Source organism: Pan troglodytes, chromosome 1 (genome assembly GCF_028858775.2).
Source record: "Pan troglodytes isolate AG18354 chromosome 1, NHGRI_mPanTro3-v2.0_pri, whole genome shotgun sequence".
NCBI lineage: Eukaryota > Metazoa > Chordata > Mammalia > Primates > Hominidae > Pan > Pan troglodytes.
Genome location: NC_072398.2, coordinates 153,332,624 through 153,356,163, shown reverse-complemented (window position 1 = coordinate 153,356,163; position 23,540 = coordinate 153,332,624). Strand labels below are relative to the sequence as shown.

Below are 23,540 nucleotides of genomic sequence, written 5' to 3'. Positions count from 1 at the left end.
ACTGCTTCTCTCTACACTTCATACTACCATCATGACCAAATTCAAGCTTTCTACCATTCTGGACTAATTTCTATTTCTTCCAATTATATACAGAAATAGTTTATCTAAAAAGAATCACACATTTATGAACACACAATCAACACAAACATGTATTTTTCATTTATAAATATTTTTCTAGGAAACTTCAAACCCAAATTCCTAATTTACTCTAAGTGCATTTGTTACCCTAATTTGCCATCATTAAATTGAGCTTTAATTGCTTTAACGCAAAAAAAAAAAAAAAAAAAAAAAAAATCACTGAATGCCCTTTATGAAAATCACTCAGAACACCATACAGTTAACAATGGTACAGAAGCCAGGCGCAGTGGCTCATGCCTGTAATCCCAGCACTATGGGAGGCTGAGGTGGGCAGATCACGAGGTCAGACCTCGAGACCAGTCTAGCCAACATAGTGAAACCCCGTCTCTACTAAAAAAACAAAAATTAGCCAGGCAGAGTGTCGGGTAACTGTAATACCTGCTACTTGGAAGGCTGAGGCAGGAGAATCGCTTGAGCCCAGGAGTCGGAGGCTGCAGTGAGCCAAGATCACGCCATTACACTCCAGCCTGGGCAACAAGAGCAAAACTCCAACCAAAACCAAAACAAAAACAAAAACAAAAACAATGGTACAGAAAAACCAAGTAAATTTCCAATGCAATGACTAAAAGGGCCCTCAGAAGTTATTTAGCCTAGAAAACATACCATACTGGCTTTTCTGACACTTAGCTGCCCTGTCACAGAGGAATGATTAAGGGCATTGCAGTTAGATACCTGGTAAAAAATTACAACCTCTCTGAGGAGAGATTAACTACTTTTCTCTTCCATGAAAGAAAAAGGCACACCAATCTTGAATAATTATCATTCCATATCAGATTATGGAATGTCTGGCATAAAGTGGGCACTCAAAATTGCTTTCTTTTTCCAAGTTAGAGGAGTCTCTTAAATCACAAGACACCCCCTTTTCATTTCTTGATTATAGTTTCAAATTGCCAACAAGGAATTTGTTTTGTTTTCCAGACAAGGTATTGCTCTGTTGCCCAGGCTAGAGTGCAGTGACACAATCATAGCTCACTGCAACCTTGAACTCTTGGGCTCAAGCAATCCTCCCACCTAAATCTCCTGAGTAGCTAGGACTACAGGCACAGCCATGATGCCTGGCTTTTTTTTTTTTTTTTTTTTTTTACTTGGTTTTTCTGTACCATTGTTTTTGTTTCTGTTTTGGATGGAGTTTTGCTCTGTCGCCCAGGCTGGTACAGTGGCGTGATCTAGGCTCACTGCAACCTCTGCCTCCCAGGTTCAAGCGATTCTTATGCCTCAGCCTCCTGAGTAGCTGCGACTACAGGCACACGCCACCACACCCGGCTAATTTTTGTACTGTTAGTAGAGACGGGGTCTCACCATATTGGCCAAGCTGGTCTCAAACTCCTGACCTCATGATCTGCCCACCTCAGCCTCTCAAAGTGCTGGAACTACAGGCATGAGCCACCGTACCCAGCCTGGCTTTTTTTTTGTAGAGACAAGTTCTCGCTGTGTTGCCCAGACTGGTCTCAAACTCCTGGGCTCAAGGGATCCTCCTCCCCTGGCCTCACAAAGTGCTGGGATTACAGGCATAAACCAATGCGCCTCACCCAACAAGGTATTTTTAAACATGAAGCAAAAAAACTTAAGATATCACAAATATGGAAGGGTGGGAAATTTGAACATACCCTGTAGTGACTAGTATTGGAAGTATCAGTGTACTCACCCTGAATCTAACCACAAGAAATTCAAACTGAGGGACACTAAATACCTGGCCTAATCTCTTAAAAAATGTCAAGAAATTTGAGGCCAGGCCGGATATGGTGGCTCAGGCCTGTAATCCCAGCTACTTGGGAGGCTAAAGCAGGAGGATCACTTGAGTCCAGGAGGTCAAAGCTACAGTGAGCCAAATTCATGCCACTACACTCCAGCCTGGGTGACAAAGTGAGACCCTGTCTCAAAAAACAAATACATAAAATAAAGAAATGTGAGGCCAGGTGCTGTGGCTCACGCCTGTAATCTCAACACTTTGGGAGGCCAAGGCAGGAGGATCCCTTGATCTCAGGAGTTGGAGACCAGCCTGGATAATACAGTGACGCTCCGTCTCTACAAAAAAACAAAACATTAGCCAGGCATGGTAGCATGCACCTGTAGTCCCACCTATTCGGGAGGCTGACGTGAAAAGATTGCCTGGGGCTGGCAGGTGGAAGTTGCAGTGAACCATGATCACGCTACTGCACTCCAGGCTGGGTAACACAGTGAGACCCGCTCTCAAAAAAAAAATTAATAAAAAAAAAAAAATTTGACTAACTGTTCCAGATTAAAGGAGACTGGAGAGACATGAAATCAAATGCAATGTATGATCTTCGATTTTAAAAAGCTATAAAAATAATTATTAGGATAATTGACAAAATTTGATTGTGGACTGTAAATTAGATAATGGTATTAATGTTAAGTTTCCTAATTTTGATCACTGTAACTGCAGTTAAGAGAATATCTTAGTTCTCAGAAAAAAAAAGTCTGGTGGTATCCTGGATCTAATTCTACTCTGTGGAACAACTCATTACAGCCCTGCATTACCTGAAAACAACTGTCCCCTTCCCTCCTTCACTCATTCCTGTCAAGTCTTCCTTCTCCACAATAAGCACTCTCAATTCCTTCAAAGGTTCTCATGGGTTACCCTCCTCTTGACATATCTATCTTTTCATTTACTTTTCTTAAAGTGTAGCTTTCAGAAATAAGGCCAACATTGTAAATGTGTCCTAACCAACATGGAATGAATATCATATCCCTTATTATGGACAAAATCCTATTACTGCAGCCTGGTAGTTCATTTGTTTTTTCTTTTTTAAGCAACTCACCAGTTGGATGTCTGAGACTATATAAAACTAAACTCCTAATAATATACAATCAATAAACCCTATTTTTTTTTTTTTTTTGAGACAGAGTTTCGCTTTTGTTGCCCAGGCTGGAGTGCAATGGCGCGATCTTGGCTCACCGCAACCCTCCACCTCCCGGGTTCAAGCGATTCTCCTGCCTCAGGCTCCTGAGTAGCTGGGATTACAGGTGCGTGCCACCACGCCTGGCTAATTTTTGCATTTTTAGTAGAGACGGGGTTTCATCATATTGGTCAGGCTGGTCTCGAATTCCTGACCTCAGGTGATCCACCCGCCTCAGCCTCCCAAAATGTTGGGATTACAGGTGTGAGCCATGGCACCTGGCTAATAAATCCTACTTATTCTATCACCAAAATGTCTTGGGAAAAAAAAAAAAAAAACTATCTACTCTTTCTGTTCTAGTGTTATTGCTCCAGCTCAGGCCATCATCATTCTATTTAAACAACTGTAGTAGCCTAATTAATCTCTCATTCCAATCTACTCTTTATTTGCCCACAAATATATCTGTCTTAATAAACACTGTCCTGAATCTGATTTTTCAGTACCTTAAAGAAGAATGGGGAGGGAAAGAAAGGAGATGACTTTCTCCCCTCTTCAATTCCTAGAAAACTCTTATTCCTCAAAGGCCGATTCAATGATCCATCAGAATTAACTACTCTCTCCTTTGCTCCCATAATGCTTAATAATCCTATCATAAAATTACAATGTATAGTTTGATATATCTATATTCCCCATTCAGTTATAGGCTCCTTGAAGGAATAGAGCAATACATTTTTTATTCTCTTAGTACATACAGTGCCTTAACATTAATTGAACAAAATTTTACTCATATAACTTTTTCTATCTGAATTCCATATTTTTTTAATTCCACACTTTTAAGCAGCTCACACTATAGGTTTCTGCCTGTAGTTTCAGACAGAACTTACAAGTTGTTTTAGTTATCCTTGCCAGCTAAATTGTTCTGACATTTTATAAGCACAACTGTACATTTATTCAAAACATTAATGAAAATATTAAAAATGGACAACAAAAAGTACCTTTTTAGATACTTCTCTCAAAGTCTGACATTAATTCCTTCTAACAGTATTTAAGAAAGTTTATTTTACACTATTAATGAAATGTTCTTAATGCTGATGAGCTAAGCCTGTACTTCTCTGCCTCTTCTCCAAGGCATACCTAGGAAAACAATCTCCAAAACTACTGCTTTCCTTTTTAAAAATAAGACCTTATGCTGTTTCTAGTCTTCTGGCATACTTTTTGTTACAACAAATTAACAAAAGCTATCAATACCTCTCAGTTCCTTAATGTCTTTAAATGATCTAAAACCTGTGCCATCGGCCAGACAGAAAATGGATTCCTGGAATCCAATCAAGTGGTGAAATAATCTGGGTGAGGTTTACAAAACTTGATCTGGCAATAGAGTTAAAAAGCAATTACAAAACAATTACAAAAGGTCTTAAACTTCAATTCAGAAGAAACCAACATCAACTTAGAGTTCCACTGTTACCATACAGACAATTTTTACTAACAGTTCATTATGTCCATCTGTGCCATGAGAAAAACCACCTAGACAAAGACAGCTTCCAAGGCCAATGTCAAGCTGATAAACAGCCTGTCAAGAGATGGTAACTGAACTGTGGACATAAAGTATGTCACAGGAATCTCAACTTGCTGAAGACAGCAAAACTGTTCCCGAAGGTAAGTGACTGCCCAACGTCCATGATTAATTAGAATACTGAAATTACGTATATCAAACTCATGATACTAATACTGTGTGGTTTAAAACTATCCTAAATATTTTTAAGTTCCTATAGACAATGATAGTTTCTAAATTTAAAATAGTAACTGACTTCACACTTATGATTTTAAGTTTAAAAGTGTATGAATATTTAGCTTGGTTAATAAGAATATTGGAATGTTTAAGAAAATTTGTGATTCACTGTAAGTCTCATTCATTAAATTTAAAATTTTTATATTTACCAATTATAACTCAATAAAGCTAGAGAAAATATAAAATTTTAAAGTTTTAAAGTATTTGGGAAGCCAGGTGTGGTGGCTCATACCTGTAATCCCAGCACTTTGGGAGGCCGAGGCGGGCGGATCACCTGACGTCAGAGTTCAAGACCAGCCTGGCCAACATGGCAAAACCCAGTCTCCACTAAGATAAAAAAATCAGCCGGGCGTGGTGGCACACGCCTGTAATCTCCACTACTCAAGAGGCTGAGGCAGGAGAATCGCTTGAACCCAGAAGGCGGAGGGTGCCGTGAGCCGAGATTGCGCCAGTACACTCCAGCCTGGGAGAGACAGCGAGACTCCATCTCAAAAATAAATAAAGTATTTGGGAAAATCCTACTTGTTGAAATTTACTCCACAAGGAATAGTGCTTAAAAATAAAACAGTATATCAAACGTATATACGGAATGTAATTAAGTTAAGCAGCAGTAGCAGTGGTAATAGCTAATATTCACACTGCAATGTTCCTAGGGCTCACAACCTTGTTCCAACACTTTACAGTATAAATTCATGCATTCTGGCACGTTGGCTTATGCCTGTAATCCCAGCACTTTGGGAGGCCAAGGCAGACAGATCACTTGAAGTCAGGAGTTTTAAGACTAGCCTGTTCACCAACACAGTGAAACCCTGCCTCTACTAATAATACAAAAATTAGCCAGGTGTGGTGGTGCACACTTGTAATTCCAGCTACTTGAGAAGCAGAGGTGGGAAGATCGCTTAAACCCAGGAGGTAGAGGTTGCAGTGAGCCAAGATCGTGCCACTGCACTCCAGCCTGGGCGACACAGAGCCAGACTCCATCTCAAAGAATAATAATAATATAAATACTTATATGGACTAAACGTGTGTGTCCCCATTCATGTGTTGAAATCTCGCTAAATAAATAAATAAATAAATAAATTCAGCAAGTATTCACTGACCATCTCCCATGAACTAGGCATCATTCCAGGCTCTAACAACTGCAGCAAAAAAAACATAATCCCATCCTTCATGGATATTATATTCTTAGAAGAGACAATAAATATCAGGTATGATCATTACTATTAAGAAAAACCAGGGAAAGTGAAGGAAGAAGATACTATTTTAGGTAGTAAAATGAGGTTCACACCAAAGAGCACCATTCACATTGAAGTCTATGTAAATGATGTCCCTTAAAAACTCCCTCAGGGAAAACCTTTCTAGCTGAGGTAACATTTGAACCACAGAAGTGAGGGAACAGGCCATGAAAATATTTGAGAAGAGTATTCTAGGAAAATAAAACAAGTATAAATGCCATTTTACTCAAGGATATTTTAAGGGAGACTTACTGTTCAATTATAATTACTAGGCTATTAATCAAAGTCCTCTCTCACTCAGAAAAAGCATTCTTAGTTTATAATGTGCTAGTTAATAGAATAAGAAAATATATAAGTTGAACCTGAAGACAAGTTTTTACATTGATGATTTTAATTACTCAATATTATTTTAGAAAAGCAAACATTGTAAACAGCTCTACAACCAAAAGCAGCCACTGACATCAATAAACTCAAACTGACACTTCACTGCTCTAAGTATTTTACTGGAATTGGAGCTCTAAATTTCTTTAATGAAAGTAGATGCTTTTTATCATGTAACATACCAAGGAATAAAACTTTGTCTTTACACAGCTTTTTTTTAACCGTCTCCCTTCCAGTATGAAAACCCTTCTCCTACACTTAAAGTAAAACAGAATTTGGGTATTTCTCATTATTTAATGTTATCTCCCTAATCAAAAGGCTTCTTTCTTCTTTATTGACTAGCCCTTTTTATTGTCCTTAAGCATTTTTACAACCCTTACCTCATTCCAGCTCTATCTAGCCTACCTACATTCCTAATTATCTTCTTTTTTTCCTCCCCATTTCCTCTTCATACATTACATAGATTGTGAATGGTCTATTAAGTGAATGAAAGAATGTTTCCTAGCCCTAAACACTACTGTTCACATCACTTTAAATCCTATCAATAAGTCAAATGATTTTTTAAATTAATCTTATATACCATTAGTTAAATGGGTATTCTTTTTTTTTTTTTTTTTGAGAGAGAGTCTCGCTCTGTTGCCCAGACTGGAGTGTAGTGGCATGACATTGGTTCACTGCAACCTCCACCTACTGGGTTCAAGTGATTCTCCTGCCTCAGCCTCCAAGTAGCTGGGATTACATGCACCTGCCACCACGCCCAGCTAATTTTTGTATTTTTAGTAGAGACACAGGGTTTCGCCATGTTGGTCAGGCTGGTCTTGAACTCCTGACCTCAGGGGATCTGCCCACCTCAGCCTCCCAAAGTGCTGGGATTACAGGTGTGAGCCGCTACACCTGGCTAATGGGTATCCTTGATATGTTTTTCTTTTGAAAAAATTTACTTATGAGGAAGTCATATTAATTTCTTTAGATTAGTCATGTTTTTCTTCCCCAATGGAATTTTTTTTGTAATTTAAATAACAGGTTTCATTTTTAATAGCCTATCAGTATTGATTGCTTAAACTATCTGTGGTCATTACCAGTTTCTTTTCTGAACTTTCTGAAACCTGCTTTTCTGGGAATTGCTACCTAAGGTAAACTCCAAGACAGCATAGAATGATCACTGTCTTTTGATTCCCATCATTTCAATTTCTAGCTGGGAGGCATGGAAAACCATGGGCTTTGGAGTCAGATATTTGTCAGTTACTAGCTGTGTGACAAACTTCTCTGAGCCTCTGTTTCCACATCAATAACAAAGAGCACTTACTGAGCATCTATTTTATATCAAGTACATTATATACTCTCTATATAAGTAGAAAGTACCGTATCTATTTATAATAAGGAAAACAAAGCTTAGAAATAAGTAACTTGCTTAAAATTACAGAGCTCATATGATCGCACCACTGCATTCCAGCCTGCGTGACAGAGCAAGACCCTGTCTCAAAAAAAAAAAAAAGTTACAGTGCTCTCAGTGCTAGAGCCAGGATTTAAATCAAAGTCTATCTGATTCCAAGTCCATGTTCTTTTTACCACACCACAAAAAAATGACTATAAGAACAGTCCATTTGCCCAAAACAGATGTTCGATAATGGTTAATTCTATATCTAAGTGTTCTTCCTTGTTCGTAAGAATCAATTTCATATCAGCAATTCTCTTCAACTTTTAGGAGATTAAACTACCAGCAAAAACAAGAATTTATCAGAAGCTCTGATCTTTATTATTAGTGAATTATTTAATTAATCAAAACCAAAAACTGTATCAAACTATGCCAAACATATTCTTCAGATATTTTTGTGTTACAAAAAAAAAAACAGCCTTATGCACAACGATATCCTAAGTCAGCACACTGTGTGATTATTCATCCCCAGAGTTCTTAAAACACATAGCTTGTAGAGATAAAGCTCTTAAAAGAAAGTGTCATTCTTGAGAGGCATTCAGATCAAGACAACAGAAACACACAGTAGTTTTCCAGAATCCAAATAACCACCACAGACAAGAATTCTGAGGTTGTCAGTATCATCATGGAACTATAGATATTAAGTTTCTCTTAATTATCTTCTCTTTCTCTTCTCCCCATTTCCTCTTCATACATTACATAGATTGTGAATGGTCCATTAAGTGAATGAAAGAACATTTCCTAGCCCTAAACACTACTGTTCACATCACTTTAAATCCTATCAACAAATTAAACTGATGTTAAGTGAACAGAAATTAAGAGCTAGAATACCATTAAACTTTCTTTCTCAGTTTTTTTTTTTTTTTGAAATGGCGTCTCGCTCTGTTGCCCAGGCTGGAGTGAACAGGCGCAATCTCAGCTCACTGCAACCTCCGCCCCTCTGGGTTCAAGCGATTCTCCTGCCTCAGCCTCCAGGGTAGCTGGAATTACAGGCACCCACCACCATACCTGGCTAATGTTTGTATTTTTAGTAGAGAGGGGGTTTGTCCATGTTGGCCAGGCTGGTCTTGAACTCCCGACCTCAGGCGATGCACCCACTTCAGCCTCCCAAAGAGCTACTATTAAAGGCGTGAGCCACTGCGCCCCGGCCTCTCCATTTCTTAAAAGTTTAAAAAGGTTTATAGATTAAAGTCTATAGGTTGGTTTTATTACTAAGAACTTCTAAAATGCACCAGCTGATTTAAAAAAAAAAAGAAAAGAAAACGGTAATAGGCTGAAGGTGGGAATGACTTAAAACAGTAAAAGAGATCATTTTGGTGTGACAGAAATGTTCTAAAACAGGATTGAGGTAATAGTTGCATGGCACTGTAATTTTACTAAAAAGCACTGAATTGTGCACTTAAAAAGAATTAATATGACTAAGAAATTCCCCCAAAAAACCTATTAATATAATAAATATTGTGACCCCCCCCCCCATATTACTCCCTTGAAATTAACACCAGCATTTAGGTCTATTATCAAGCAAATCTCCATGTTTTACTTGAATTAAACTCCAAAGCATAATTTTAGTACATGGGAGCCTCCAGATACTGAATTGCATTGTTGTCCTCTTTAATAAACCAATACAGTCCTTGAACGTACAACATGCAATTTTTTTTTGGGGGGGGGGGGCAGAGTCTCGCTCTGTCACCCAGGCTGGAGTGCAATGGCATGATCTCGGTTCACTGCAACTTCCGCCTCCTGGGTTCAAGCGATTCTCCTGCCTCAGCCTTACCGAGTAGCTGGGACTACAGGCACACTCCAGCATGCCTGGCTAATTTTTTGTTTTAGTAGAGACGGGGTTTCGCCATGTTGACTGGGCTGGTCTCGAACTCCTGACCTCAGATGATCCGCCCACCTCGGCCTCTCAAAGTGCTGGGATTACAGGCATGATGAGCCACTGCACCTGGCCTAGCATGCAAATTTTTACCAGAAACATTAACCAGTAAGAGCTGCCTTACTGAAATTACACACAAAAACAAAATCTATTAAGGCAACAAAGAGTTTGGATGGATAACAACACCTTGATGAACAGACTTATATGAAAGTTATCAGAATCAAACTGGAGTAGTAGTAGTGTTTGTTCTGTTTTTTTTTAAACAAAACAAAACACCCTGACAAACAGCCAGGGAAGGCTATGAAGGAAGGGCTGTCATGCAGGTATGCGTGATAAAAACTATCACAAAAGACTCTGCAAAAACTACAACCTTATACAAAACGTGAAACAAAAACAAGCCAGGTGCATGGTACATACACACCTATAATCCCAGCTACCCAAGAAGCAGGAAGATTGCTTGAACCCAGGAGTTTACATCTAGCCTGGGCAACACAGTAACACTGTTTTTTTTGGGGGGTGGCGGGGGTTGTTTTCTTTAAAAAAAAAAAAAACTTCTGTGAGGACATCTGCCAGCAACTGCCGGTCCAACCTCAGAATGGAGGCACTTTATTGACCCTTGTAGCCAAGAATAATTATCTCAAAATAATTATGAAATCCTCCTCATTTTTCCTTTAAAAACTTTGGTCTTCTTTTACCTCCCTGTATATGCACATGGTTTACTGTAACAACAGAATTCCCACTGCAAAGCCCTATTCCCAAATAAACATTATTTTCTTTTAGAAAGCCTCTGTTATTTAGGTTGACAAGATCAAAGTATTCAAACCACAGCTATTTCCACTTCTGATTGTTCTGATGAATATAAGACTTGAAAGAAAATTCAAATGTCACTGTAAAATGTGATACCAAAAAAATTCATTAGAATATAATCTATGGCACTGGAACAAGGAAGGACATACATGCACACAAACAGTACTGAAGATACATATGAAGATAGCACCTCAAACTCCAAAACTCCACAGTTTGAGTGCTTAGGTTCAAATCCCAAACCCTCCATTTAGCACCTGTGCGACACCGAGCAAGATATGAAACCCCTCTGCTTTGATTTGCTTATTTATAGAATGAGGGTTACAGTAACCCTCTGTATAAGGTTGTAGGGAGTACTAATAATGAATAGAGTATCTAGCATGTATCTGGCCCACAGCAAATGTCCAATAAATTTTAGTTATTAGTATTACTTCTATAAGAGTTTTTAAAATCACCTAAAGCAGCTCTTTTCAATCTTCAATATACATACAAACCACCTATGAATCTAGTTACAGTAGTTCCCTCCCCACATCCACAAGCGATACATTCCAAGATCCCCAGTAGATACCTGAATATGAGGATAGTACCAAACCAGATATATACTATGTTTTTTCAATCTGATAACTGAGATGGCTATTAAGTGATTAACCAGTGGGAAGCATACAAAGTATGGACACACTGGACAAAGGGATGATTCACATACCAGGCACGACCAGAGGGACAATAAGAGATTTCATCAGGATACTCAAAAGGGCACACAATTTAAAACATGAATTGTTTATTTCTTGAATCTCCCATTTAATATGTTCAGCCGAAGGAAAGCGAAACTGAAGAGTGCAGTAGAGACTACTGTAAAATGAGATTCTGATATTCAGAATCTGTTATATGAGAGCTCCGAGTGCAGTGTGAAATTTGAATTTCTAGTAAATTCCCTGATAGGTGCTAGGGAACTATAAAGTTACAAGGATGGTTGTCAAACTTTAGCACACACCAGAATCCTCTAGTGGTTTAGTTTAAAACACATATTTCTGGGTTCCATCTCCAGAGTTGGAGAAAATCTGCATTTGTAAAATTCCCAAGTGATGCTCTGCTGCTATGCCCAGAACCATATACTGTATTGAGAACTATTGATCAAAGGTTCTCTCATCTAGGATATGTAACAGAATCACTTGTAGGGTTTTTGTCTGTTCATTTTGTTTTTTAATGCAGAAGTCCTGACTATACCCAAGTAGTGCTACTCAAAGTGTGGTCTCCTGACGTACTAAATCTGAAACTCTAAGGGCAGAGCCCAGCAATCTATTATTTAAAACAAACAACTTTCAGGCGATTATGATGAATGATAAATACTGAGAACCACTGCCATATAGCTACAAATAAATCAAAATATCCTTGGTGAAATTCTCTTAACTACAGAAAGAGAAGTAGCTACCCATGTGCTTGGCTTAGGTCAAAGTGGAAAATGCTCTGACTAGTTCACTAGGTAGAACAGCATTTATTCAAATTTAGAAGTAACTCTATAACCATTACAAAAGTTAGTTCATCTCTCCCCCATTCTTCAGGAGATAATGTTCCCCTATTGCATGATGTTTCCCCAAAGTCAGACATTTAAACTCTCCAGATTAAAAAACAAGTGTTTTTTTTTTTTTTAGAAAGTAGGCTAAAACTTTACAATCATTTAATTTCCACAAAAGCTCAGCAAATAAAAGATGACTGAAGTACAGGACTGCTAAGTATACACGTTACTCTTAAGCATGACCAAAATACCTAATTTCAACAACTATTGGCCATTTATAATATTCTGGCCCTAACACTTACTGACTGAAATAACTAAAATTCACTTAAAAAGGAAATTAAGCATATCATCCAGGCATATCATAACCATAGGACTTATATGAAAGAAAAATTATGTGCAGGAATACAGTCATAAATCTTTCACTATGACTTTCCTTAAAATTAAGAAAGTGAAATGAGAGGAAAATACAAAAGGAGAACTCCTGAGAAGAAAGTTGCACTTTACGGCCAGGCAGGGTGGCTCACGCCTGTGATCCCTGCACTTTGGGAGGCTGAGGAGGGCAGATCACCTGAGGTCAGGGGTTCGAAACCAGCCTGGACAACGTGGAGAAACCCCCGCCTCTACTAAAAATACAAAAATTAGCCAGGCATGGTGGCAGGCAGCTGTAATTCCAGCTACTCGGGAGGCTGAGGCATGAAAATTGCTTGAACTCAGGAGCTGGAGGTTGCAGTGAGCTGAGATCGCGCCAGTGCACTCCATCCTGGGTGACAGAGTGAGACTGTGTCACACACACACAAATAAAAGTTGCACTTTACACTTGAAGCTAGCTTGAAAGGGGTTAATAAGCAGGTAAGTCTCTTAGCTGATTCCCAATTTTTTACCAGCCTATTTGATTTTATAATCTACACACCACAATGTTGTACTGTTCATAAATATAAAAGTTGTACTGTTCATAAATTTAAGTATTTTGAAAGTAAAGTGGCTTAAACTTAAATTGGGATCTTTTTCTTGGTGGAGAGGCTCACAACATGCTTTGAAATAACTGAAGATACTACATGGTATCATAAAAATTAGAATGGGAATCACTGCTTGAGGAATTCAAAGAATGAAAAGAAAGCTACCAAGTCATAAGATAAAAGTCCAAAATGCCATTAGCTGGCCAGGAATCCTGTACCATAGTTTTTAAAACAAAATTTTTAAGTAGGAAAAAAAAAAAAAGCAGCTGAGGTACTGCATAAGCCATCAGTGACATAAATTTTAAAATATACTGTTTACCCAAATAGCAATAAAACACAAAAAAGGTCATTAAAACACAAAAAAAGGTCTACCACAGAGTTTAAAACAAAGAAGGCTTTTATTTGATGTCCCCTCCTAGGAGTTCTTGAAAACCATGAATGCCATGAGAAAAATGTCTAAGTGTTGAGATCTCAAGGTACAAATCAGGTTGAGTTATAGGATTTCTCAGGTTACTCGTATCAGAACAGGATGAAGACACAATAAAACAGCTGAATCTCACAAACATTGAGCAAAAAAGGCCAAACACAAAAACAATACATACTGTATAAATCCTAGGCTCAAAAGCAAATAAAATAATTCTGTGGTACTAGACATCAAAAGAGTGATTTCTCTTGGTGAGGGGTGGCACCTAGGGACCATTAATGACCGGAATAAACACACAAGTTTCTGGAGTTCTGACAGTGTTCTTCTTAGTGACGATTACACCAGTGTGCTCACACTGTGAAAATTCACTGAGGTGTACATTTATGAGAACTTTCTGTGTGTATTATACTTTAATTGTATTTATCTTTACTTAAAAAGAAGGAAAAAGAGGAGATTTCTCCTTAGGAAAAGACACATTGGCCGGGTGCAGTGGCTCACACCTGTAATCTCAGCGCTTTCGGAGGCCGAGGTGGGCAGATCACTTGAGGTCAGGAGTTCAAAACCAGTCTCCCCAACATGGCAAAACCCCGTCTCTACTAAAAATACAAAAATGAGCTGCACATAGTGGCATGTGCCTGTAGTCCCAGCTACTCAGGAGGCTAAGTCAGGAGAATTGCTTGAACCCAGGAGGCAGAGGTTGCAGTGAGCCGAGATCACGCCACTGCACTCCAGCCTGGGCAACAGAGTAAGACTCGGTCTCAAAAAAAAAAAAAAAAAAAAGAAACATTACTGCAAAAACACCATAAAAATCTACATATAGTGAAGACAGTTCAGGTAAGAATTATAGGTTTGGGGTGGAGAGTGGAGAGTTAATATAGAGAAGTATTACATCCCCAATAATCTATGGAAATAAAAAAAATGTAAATAAAAAAAAGAGAGAAGTATTACAAAGTTCTTCAAGGGCTATTAGTGTATAAATCTCACACACACCCCTTTGCCAGGAGAAATAATCTTGGTAGTTCCCTCTATAATACAGCCAAGCCACCTAAAAGCATTATTTCATTTTATTTATGAAACACATCAATCTGCTTTCCAACGGGAAAGTGTGTAACAATGGCAGGATCTATTTTCCTTTAACTTCTGACCAATTAAAAAAAAACTTTAAAAACTAGTAAGGAGGGTAAATAGTGCCAGAATATAATTAGCAACGCTATTTCCTGGACAATTTCAGTGACATTTTGAAAAAGCAACTCATCTCTCATGCGGCAGCAGAATTCCAGTAGGAAAAAAAGGTGTTATGTTCCAATCCCTTTAAATCTCACCATAACCCAAGATAGAAGGAAATTACATCACATCGAATTGTTCATCTTCAGTTCTCTGTAGGTGTTCTTCAAGCACAGGACACACTTTTTTTTTTCAAATATTTATTATTTTTTCACACTCAAAGTTACTTAAATCTGGCTTTTCTTACTAGCATTATTGTAACCAGAAAAATCTGTAAACAGAAAACATTAAAGCCATTTAATAAAATTAACAGCTTTGTAGCCAACACAATTTCAAAATGTAAACAAACATAAATACCTTTTTTCAATTATTTTGAGATCACAAATTATTTCATAACAGAAAAAAAGGCATCATAGTAAACAGTAAGCACTCTCAGTATTAAAAATGCTCTTTGACACAGATACCTTCCTAAAGCTTACCTGAATGTCTTATGCTATTAAATTTCAGTAAATGTATTATATTGCTATCTCAACATTTGAAGAAGAAAGGTATTGTGATTCTGTAACCTGAGTCTTACAGCTGTTAAATGAAACTTTTTCATTAAATATATTAGAGGTATATGATATCAAGTTGTATACTGCTGTTTAACACTTTAAGCATACATCCTAAACTGTTAATCTTAGGAGTTAATTTCTCTAATTCCCCAAAATCTGCCAAAGTAGTTTTACTCCTTACAGTCTCTAGTACTATACTTGTTGGTTGGGGGTTTTTTGACAAGGGTCTCACTGTGTCACCCAGGCTGGAGTGTAGGGGCGCAATCTGGGCTCATTGTAGCCTCAACCTTTTGGGGTCAAGTGATCCTTCCACCTCATCCTCCACAGTAGCTGAAAGTACAGGCGCACGCCACCACACCAGGCTAATTTTGTGTATTTTTTGTAGAGACGAGGTCACACTATGTTGCCCAGACTGGTGTCCAACTCCTGGGCTGAAGCGATCCTTCCACCTCAGCTTCCCAAAGTGTTGGGATTACAGGCATGAGCCACTGTGGCCAGCATAGTACTTTTAAGTAGTTTCACATTTTATCTCTGTTCAAGAAGGGGGAAATTTTCATTTAATGCAACTAAATTATGTGGTATGGAAAAATCTTATTTCAAATTCTGGCTGACAAGAAAAGGAATTATAAAACATTGTTTTGTTAAAAAATAAACTTTATTATCCTCAACTTACAGTAATCTTAAAAATAAATAAGGAAACAAACACCACAATAAGAAAGCCAAGGCAAAAGATATTAAACATATCACAGAATCATCTAAAAACAATATGAATGTTCTTAAGGCTTGGGGTAAAAATAAACAATTTAAAATAAAAATGATTAAAATGTAAAAATGAAGCATAACAAAAAAATGAGAAAAATTTAAAAATTAAATAAAGCATTATTTAACAGAGTTGAGAAAATTACCAATTTGGAGGAAAACATTTAGATTCTCATTTCACACCAATGCCAGATGAGGTAAAAACTTAAATTTATTTAAATCCAACTTAGAAAAACTAAACAAACAGAATTAAACCAATATTGTTTATTACAGTTCTGAAAAGGGAGGAATTTCATAAAATCAGCAGAACAAAATTATATCAAGATGTTTGGGCCAGGCACGGTGGCTCACCCCTGTAATCCGGCACTTTGGGAGGCCGAGGTAAGTGGATCACCTCAGGTCAGGAGTTCCAGACCAGCCTGCCTAACATGGTGAAACCCCATCTCTACAAAAATACAAAAATTAGCCGGGCGTGGTGGTGTGCATCTGTAGTCCCAGCTACTCAGGAGGCTGAGGCAGGAGAATTGCTTGAACCCGGGGGGTAGAGGCTGCAGTGAGCCGAGATGGTGCCACTGCACTCCAGCCTGTGCAATAGAGCAAGATTCTGTCTCAAAACAAACAAAAAGATGTTTGACTGCAATAATGTTAAAATCTATTTATCTTCAAAGTTCACAAGATAAATACATCTATAAACATGCTTCACCTCAGTAATTAAATAAATAAAGCACAATATGTCATACACCCCCATTAAACCTTTATAAAAAATGTTAAATGTTGATGAGTATAGGGTAACAATCACTTGAAAGGAATACAAATTTATCCCTTTTGATTAATATTGTTCAGTATGTTTTAAGAGCCTTCAAAATGTACCTAAAAAATCAATTCTGGCAATATATACAAGAGAGAGATAATACTACATACAAGAAACATGTATAAATATGTTCTTCACATAGGGGAATAACATATGTTCACTGCACAGAACATTTTACAATCATTTATAATGATAGTTATTAAGATGCATTGTGAGAATGGGAAAGTGGTACCTAACAGTAGGTTAAAAAGCAGGACATGAAATTAAATGTTTTTACCCACAAATACATTAAAAATATACATTAAAATAATGGAAGAAATATATCAAAATGCTAATAATTGTTATATTAATTCCCAAGATCTAATTCCTCAAACCAGCTTTCAAAATCATTAAAATACATATACACCCCTTATACACAAGTCAAAGACTATCTACTTTACCACTAATGGAAGCATAAGGTTTAAATTAACATAGTAAATGAGACAGAGGCCAGCAATGCAACGAAAAAAACTCACTACAAAAACCTGGCACCTTAGGACACTTGAGCTAATAGACTCAATACCAGGATTCAAAACTATACAACTGAATCATATGCATAGGTCATTTACTAATTCTAATTATCTGCCTTACTATCTTCTCCATTAGCAAATGTGCTAATCTTTAGGCAATTGGTTGTTCATTACTGATATCAAATATTAAATGTAATAGAGCCTTGTTTGGGAGTAATTCCTTGAAATATTAAGTAGAAAGATAAATAGGTTAAAATAATAAAATAAAACAAAGGAAGTTCCATACACGATAGCACCATTTTTATTTGGTGTCATCTGATAAGGAGAGATCTACAAGTAAATTTTCCAGAAAACTGAAACTTAACATTTAATTAACAGAGTTTTGAAAATGGTTACTTTTATAGCAATCTCAAAAGACACCAATTTCTTACTTCCTTAAACATAGTACACAGAATAAAAGTTCATTATTAAAGTTATCATTGTGATGCATCAACTTACTAGGCTGCTCTATGATACTGTCATTCCTTCAGAAGTTAATGATTATAGGAGTGTATGTCTTTATGTAATGGCCTTAAAACACTATTCTACTATAGTTCCACCTACTTTTTAATAGTTCTTCCTTTTCCCCTGTAGATGACATTTCAGCTGCCAATGTCCCTAACTCCAATGGCCAACACTGAAGATTTTTATCTGTGGACTAATTCCAATTAGTAGTTTCCTAATAAAGGCTAATGGCTTATTATACTTGGTTGCATTCATTTTGAAGGCTTAGAGATTTTTTTATGTCCAGGATTGCTGTTATGTTTCAAATGGCTGAGGTCATTAGCAATAAATGTCAGCTGAATTACTGACTCTAACTTACAGATATACTGAAGTTCCAAAACAACAGTAATAATAATATCTGAATAGTTTGATTAATCACAAAGTGATATTCTCCTCAGGGCAAGTTACTCAACTCACTCCTCTCTAATAAGACAAAAATTACCTACATAAATGATAAAAATCAGCTGAAAAGAAAAACAGAAAAGTGAGAACGAAAGGGTCAAACAAAATAATCAAGACTTTGGGAAATATTTACTGAGAGTGGTTTTCAGAGTACAATTACAGTGGTTATCAGAGCATTAACTACAGAAATTTGCACCAGAGTATATACCAAATCTCTAGTAAATACTAGTATAAAAATGAAACTCTTCTAGCAACTATTTCTTGTAGGTAACTCCAAACTGAATTTTCATATGAAATTTAGGTGTTTTTATTTTATTTTTGACACAGGGTCTCACTCACTCTGTTGCCCAGGCTGGAGTGCAATGGTGCAATCACAGCTCACTGCAGTCTCAACCTTCTGGGTTCAAGCAATCCTCCCTTCTCAGCCTCCCAAGTAGCTGGTACTACAGGCGTGCACTACCAGGCTAATTTTTTTTTCTTTTTTGGTAGAAACGTGGTCTGACTATGTTGTTGCTGGTCTCAAGCAATCCTCCCACCTCGGCCTCCCAAAGTGCTGGTATTACAGGCGTGAGCCACCAGGCCCAGCTTAAGGTAACTTAAAGTTACAGGTCTGTGGAAATTGGCATGGTGTCAGACCTTAAGGAAAAAATTCAAGTGAGAATAAATCAGTATTATTATATTATCACTGTTACTAGTTTCCTCTGATCACTAAAGTTCATTAGCTCTCATCATTTATATGACCGTAATAATTGAGAAAAGTGAAAATTAAATTTCTTGGTTATTTAAATTTTACTCAACCAAACACAAACCATGTAAAAATACATTTTTCTTCTTCCTTGGATTTTTCTCAGTATATTTCTACCAAGTACCTCAAATAATTTCGTGTCTGTAAAAGGCTGGTATTTCCCAAGACCCATTATTGAAAAGTTTATAAAACAAAAGTTCTAAGAACAAGGAACATATATTATTTCATAGATCAGATGCACGTGGACTATTAAAGGCCCAGTTACCAAGCTAAACTTATGTAGATACCTTTGCAAAGGCCATTGTAGAACTGTGACCTTCAAACTCATTGTCATTTTCACAATTTCCCACTTCTAAAAATAATAATAAAACGTACTTAACAAATGTTATTTAACAGAATAGCTTTATCTAAAGTAAAGAATTCACAAGGTTTCAATTAAGTATAACCTTAAGCTGCTGACTTTTATGACAGGAAATATCTAGCAATTCTGTGAATAGACCCAGAACTATCTAAAAAAAAATAGGAGGAGAAAGTTGCCTCAAATACTGACTCGGGCTGTCCTCCAACTATTATGAGCCTGACTATTCTTGCACCATGGCTCTTGCCTCACTGTCAACCTTCTACATTCCTCTTTTCTCCCCAACTTGTCCAATTCCATTTCAGTATCAACCTCTACACTCCCAATGTCCCCTTTTCCTCTTTCCAACATCATACCTCTCAACACTCACTTCTATTCCTCAACATTTCTACTTGCACTGTTACAACAAAAAACCACATTGCCCAAAGAGTGGACAATTCTCTTATGTGACTGGTCTGATAAATATTATTACTGGTAGGTTTGGCGGGGGGAAATTACAAAAACAACACTTACAAAATGATAGCCGCTTAGCAACTTCAAGTATATATACCTTTGTTTGTACTAACTACTAATGTCTACCACTCTCCAATTGAGATCACTAAGTTGCATGGTCAAACTATCATTTTAATCACACTGATAAACTTTTAAAACGTCTGAAAAACTCCTATATAGTTAGGTTACAGTTTAGAATATATAATATATAAAGTTAAATACATAACACACATTAAAGATAAAAATATAAAACTCAAGTGATAAAACATTAATTTATTTAAATCTTGTTTTACATGTACTTTCTTTCTGTGCAAAGCTACCAAGCACAATAAATCAACTTTACTGCAAAAATAACACTGTTACTTGTGATATTTTCACAAGATTATACTACCAAAAAAATCAGTACAAACAAAAAAAAATCTGTGTAAGTATGCATACGTAAGTCTTGACAAACAGGCATATATCACTAAATAAAAATTTAATTTAGTTAGAAATGTTTACTGATTGCCAATATTGTGTTGGTACCCCATTAAAACAACACTTTCTCCCCTTCATTTAACAAACAAAAACTAAACCAAAATATGGAAATATCTGGAATGATACACAGCAACCACAAAGGCTGGTTACAGAGATTTAAGACTGAGGAATGGAACTTTGTGGTACCGTGAAACAAGCACTGTGTTACTCTATACTATATACCTCTCTGTATTATGTATAGGAAAAAAAAAAAACACTTTTGTAGTTTTAAAAAACAAACTATGAATGAATTAACTAGTCACCTGATTCGTTTTGTAATTAACTCCCCACTCCTTATTTAGTACTGCAACTACTAAATAAAATCCAAATACTACTTAAGAATACGAAAACACAAAGGTATACTGTAAATTCATTTCTGAGACATTAGGGAATTGGAGAGAAATATTAAATTGATTTCAAACTCATTTAAGAAAAATAAAGCTCAAACTCTGATGCCAAAATTTATGAGTTTGCTCTTTACTAAAAAGTTGACCTGAGGCCGGGCGCGGTGGCTCACGCCTGTACAGTGCTGAAATCCCAGCACTTTGGGAGGCCGAGGCAGGTGGATCACTTGAGGTCAGGAGTTTGAGACCAGCCTGGCCAACATGGTGAAACCCCGTCTCTACTAAAAATACAAAAATTAGCCGGGCGTGGTGAAGCGCGACTGTAATCCCAGCTACTCGCTACTCGAGAGGCTGAGGCAGGAGAATCGCTTGAACCCGGGAGGCGGAGGTTGCAATGAGCCGAGATCGCCCCACTACACTCCAGCCTAGGCGACAAGAGCGAGACTCCGTCTCAAAAAAAAAAAATCACATGAAACAGTCTGTTACCTTAAATAAATAACCTAAAACAACCATCCCTAAACTTCAAAGATGGCAACCTCAGTAGCACAGTAGTAATTAAAACCCTACCGATAACTGAGTTAATAGGCACGTACAAAATGATGAAAAGCAGGATTTTATTCTGACCACAGGTGTTGTCAGAGACATAATGGGCCCTCCAAATACTGCCAAAAGTTACTGAAAATACGAAGTCAGGGTGATGAGTAAATGACACCCAGAGAAAATAGATGGGAGGAGTTCTGTTTCAGGAGACTGGAGTCAGGTACTGCAGCAGAAAACGCGACACAATAGTTAACCGGTCTGGAATACTTTAGAAAATGGCAAGAAGGGAAAAACTGACAGGAACATCTTAAAGTAAGAGGAACGGTATCCAATGGAATCATCAGGTCTGCGCGAGCACGGCTCCCGGACTTCCAGTGAGTGGGACAGGGTGGAACTATCACTGCGTGGGGAGAAGGACCTGGCTGAGGGGTGCATATGCTTTTGCAGGTGGTGGAGCGCCCGCAGGGGGATGGGGAGGGCAGTGTTGCCTCAATGGGGTTACTGTATTCCCTTCAAGACTATGGGACGCTGATGCAGCACGTATCCCGGCACCAAGAGGCACTCGCCCCGGGCCCCTCCCTAACGACTTGCCTTGTAGAAAGAGTTGCAGGTCCCAGGCCCCCGGAACCCAAGGCTCCGCCATCCAGGACAACTGCTCTGCCAACGAGGTCCCGCGAGAATCGAGAGATCTCGCGATACAAACCCACTCGCATCTCGCGAGCTTCCTCTAGACCCAACATGGCGGTACAGAAAAAAATCAGTATTTCGGAACTTAAAAAGCACTTCACTAACGGAGTAGTGAACATTTAAAACAATGAGACAGTAGGAAGTCTTTCCGCTTTATACGTCTCCTCCTTTCCCCTTGTACAGAAAAGCAGAAATCTTAAAAACCTCCCATTACCACGGTTATACTACATAAACAGAGCGCAGTGCGCTGCCCCAGGCAGCCTCCCTGTCACGTGGAAACATTTTCGGCGTGCCCGTCACGTGGGCCGCTACTGAGCGAGCGCGCTCCCGACGCCCTCCCAAAAGCCCTCCCCGCCCCCCTTTCGCCCGCGCACACGTGCGCGCGCACCCCCGCCCCACGTGGGGGCTTCGCCGTCGCAGCCGTCGCAGTCGTCGCCTCCAGCCCACCCCCGCCCGGTACTTGGCTCTAAATCCGGGTCCCAAGCCGATCGTTTGCCACCCCCATTCCCTCCCCCTTCATTCTCCCTCCCCCGTGTCTGGCCCTCACCACGTGTCCCGAGCTCTTGCTCACCTTTCACGCGGGGTCGGACGCAACGGGCCACTTGGGGAGGCGCCGCCGCCGTGGCCGCTCTCCGCCCCCGCCACGGCACTTGCTCGGGTGGCCACCGCTGCAGGAAGCTCGATAGCGGCGCCGCGGCGCTTCCAGGTGGGTCCCCGCCTCCCGCTCCTGCCACTTCCCGCAGCACCAGCGGCTCCTTCCGGTCCCCTCCTTTCTCCTCGTTGGGACTGGCGGGCGGCGGCGGCGACCGCTGCTGCTGCTGTTGCTGCTGCTGCAGGCGCGCTCACTACACCGCCTGCTGGTAACCGCGGCCCGTGCAGCGCCCGCGGGTCGGGCGCCGCCGAGGCCCTCCCCGGCCAGTCCCTGCCCCTGGGCGAAGTTTGGTCTTCCGAGGGCGGGTTGCAGTCCATCCCTTGCAACCGTCCAACCTGGCCCTAGCAGAGGAAAGGCGTCCTCGTAGCTCCGCCATTGGAAATCGGCTTCATCCTGCCCTTTGTGGCCTCCTGAGAGATTTGTAAACCCCACCTCCCTTAGCACTGTGGTCTCAAGCCAGGAGAACATCCATACATGTATTTATGATCATTCTTCTGCCTCGCCTCGTTCACCTCTGGCTTTCTGGCTGGTACCACAGCACGCAGGCTCGAACCACTTCGGGCCTTTGCGCTTGCCGATTTCTCTGGCAGAACATTTCCTCCAGATTTTTTTTAACTCCTCGATGTTCGATGCATATTTCAGGTCCCTTCTCAGAGGGCTGCCCAGACCACTGTATCCAAAAAAAGTACACCTGCACCATTGCTTTAACTCTTCACCTGCTTTTATTTCTTCATAACAGTTACAACTTCCAGACCTTATTTATTTGTCAGTATCCTCACCACCAGGAATGTAAAATTTTTAAAAGCAGGGACTTAGTAAACTGTTTTGCTCATTGCTGTATCCCCAGAATTGTGTCTGGCACAAAGCAGTGCTCAGTAATATCAAAACAGATCTACCAACTATATTGAGCATGTAGGAAAATAAAGCCCAACACACATTAATGAAGATAAATAACTTCATCATTTATGAGCTGTGGAAAAACAGCTAAACCTCCT

At 39.0% G+C, this 23,540-nt stretch overlaps 1 protein-coding gene across 20 annotated transcripts in view; it reads right to left on the bottom strand.

Moving 5' to 3' along the window:
• The window catches only part of ZZZ3 (zinc finger ZZ-type containing 3), a 118,949-nt gene extending 96,207 nt beyond the window's left edge, over window positions 1-22,742 (bottom strand). For 9 of the 20 annotated variants that reach the window (XM_001168851.8, XM_063817111.1, XM_016921053.4 and 6 more), the window contains exon 1: window positions 22,465-22,602. The gene's annotated coding sequence lies outside the window, so the exon portion shown is untranslated. Of the gene's footprint in view, window positions 1-21,797; window positions 22,164-22,464 lie in introns of those variants that run through there. The other 11 variants (XM_063817100.1, XM_063817115.1, XM_016921057.4 and 8 more) reach the window with 5 other exon arrangements.
• Window positions 22,743-23,540: the final 798 nt, after the last annotated feature.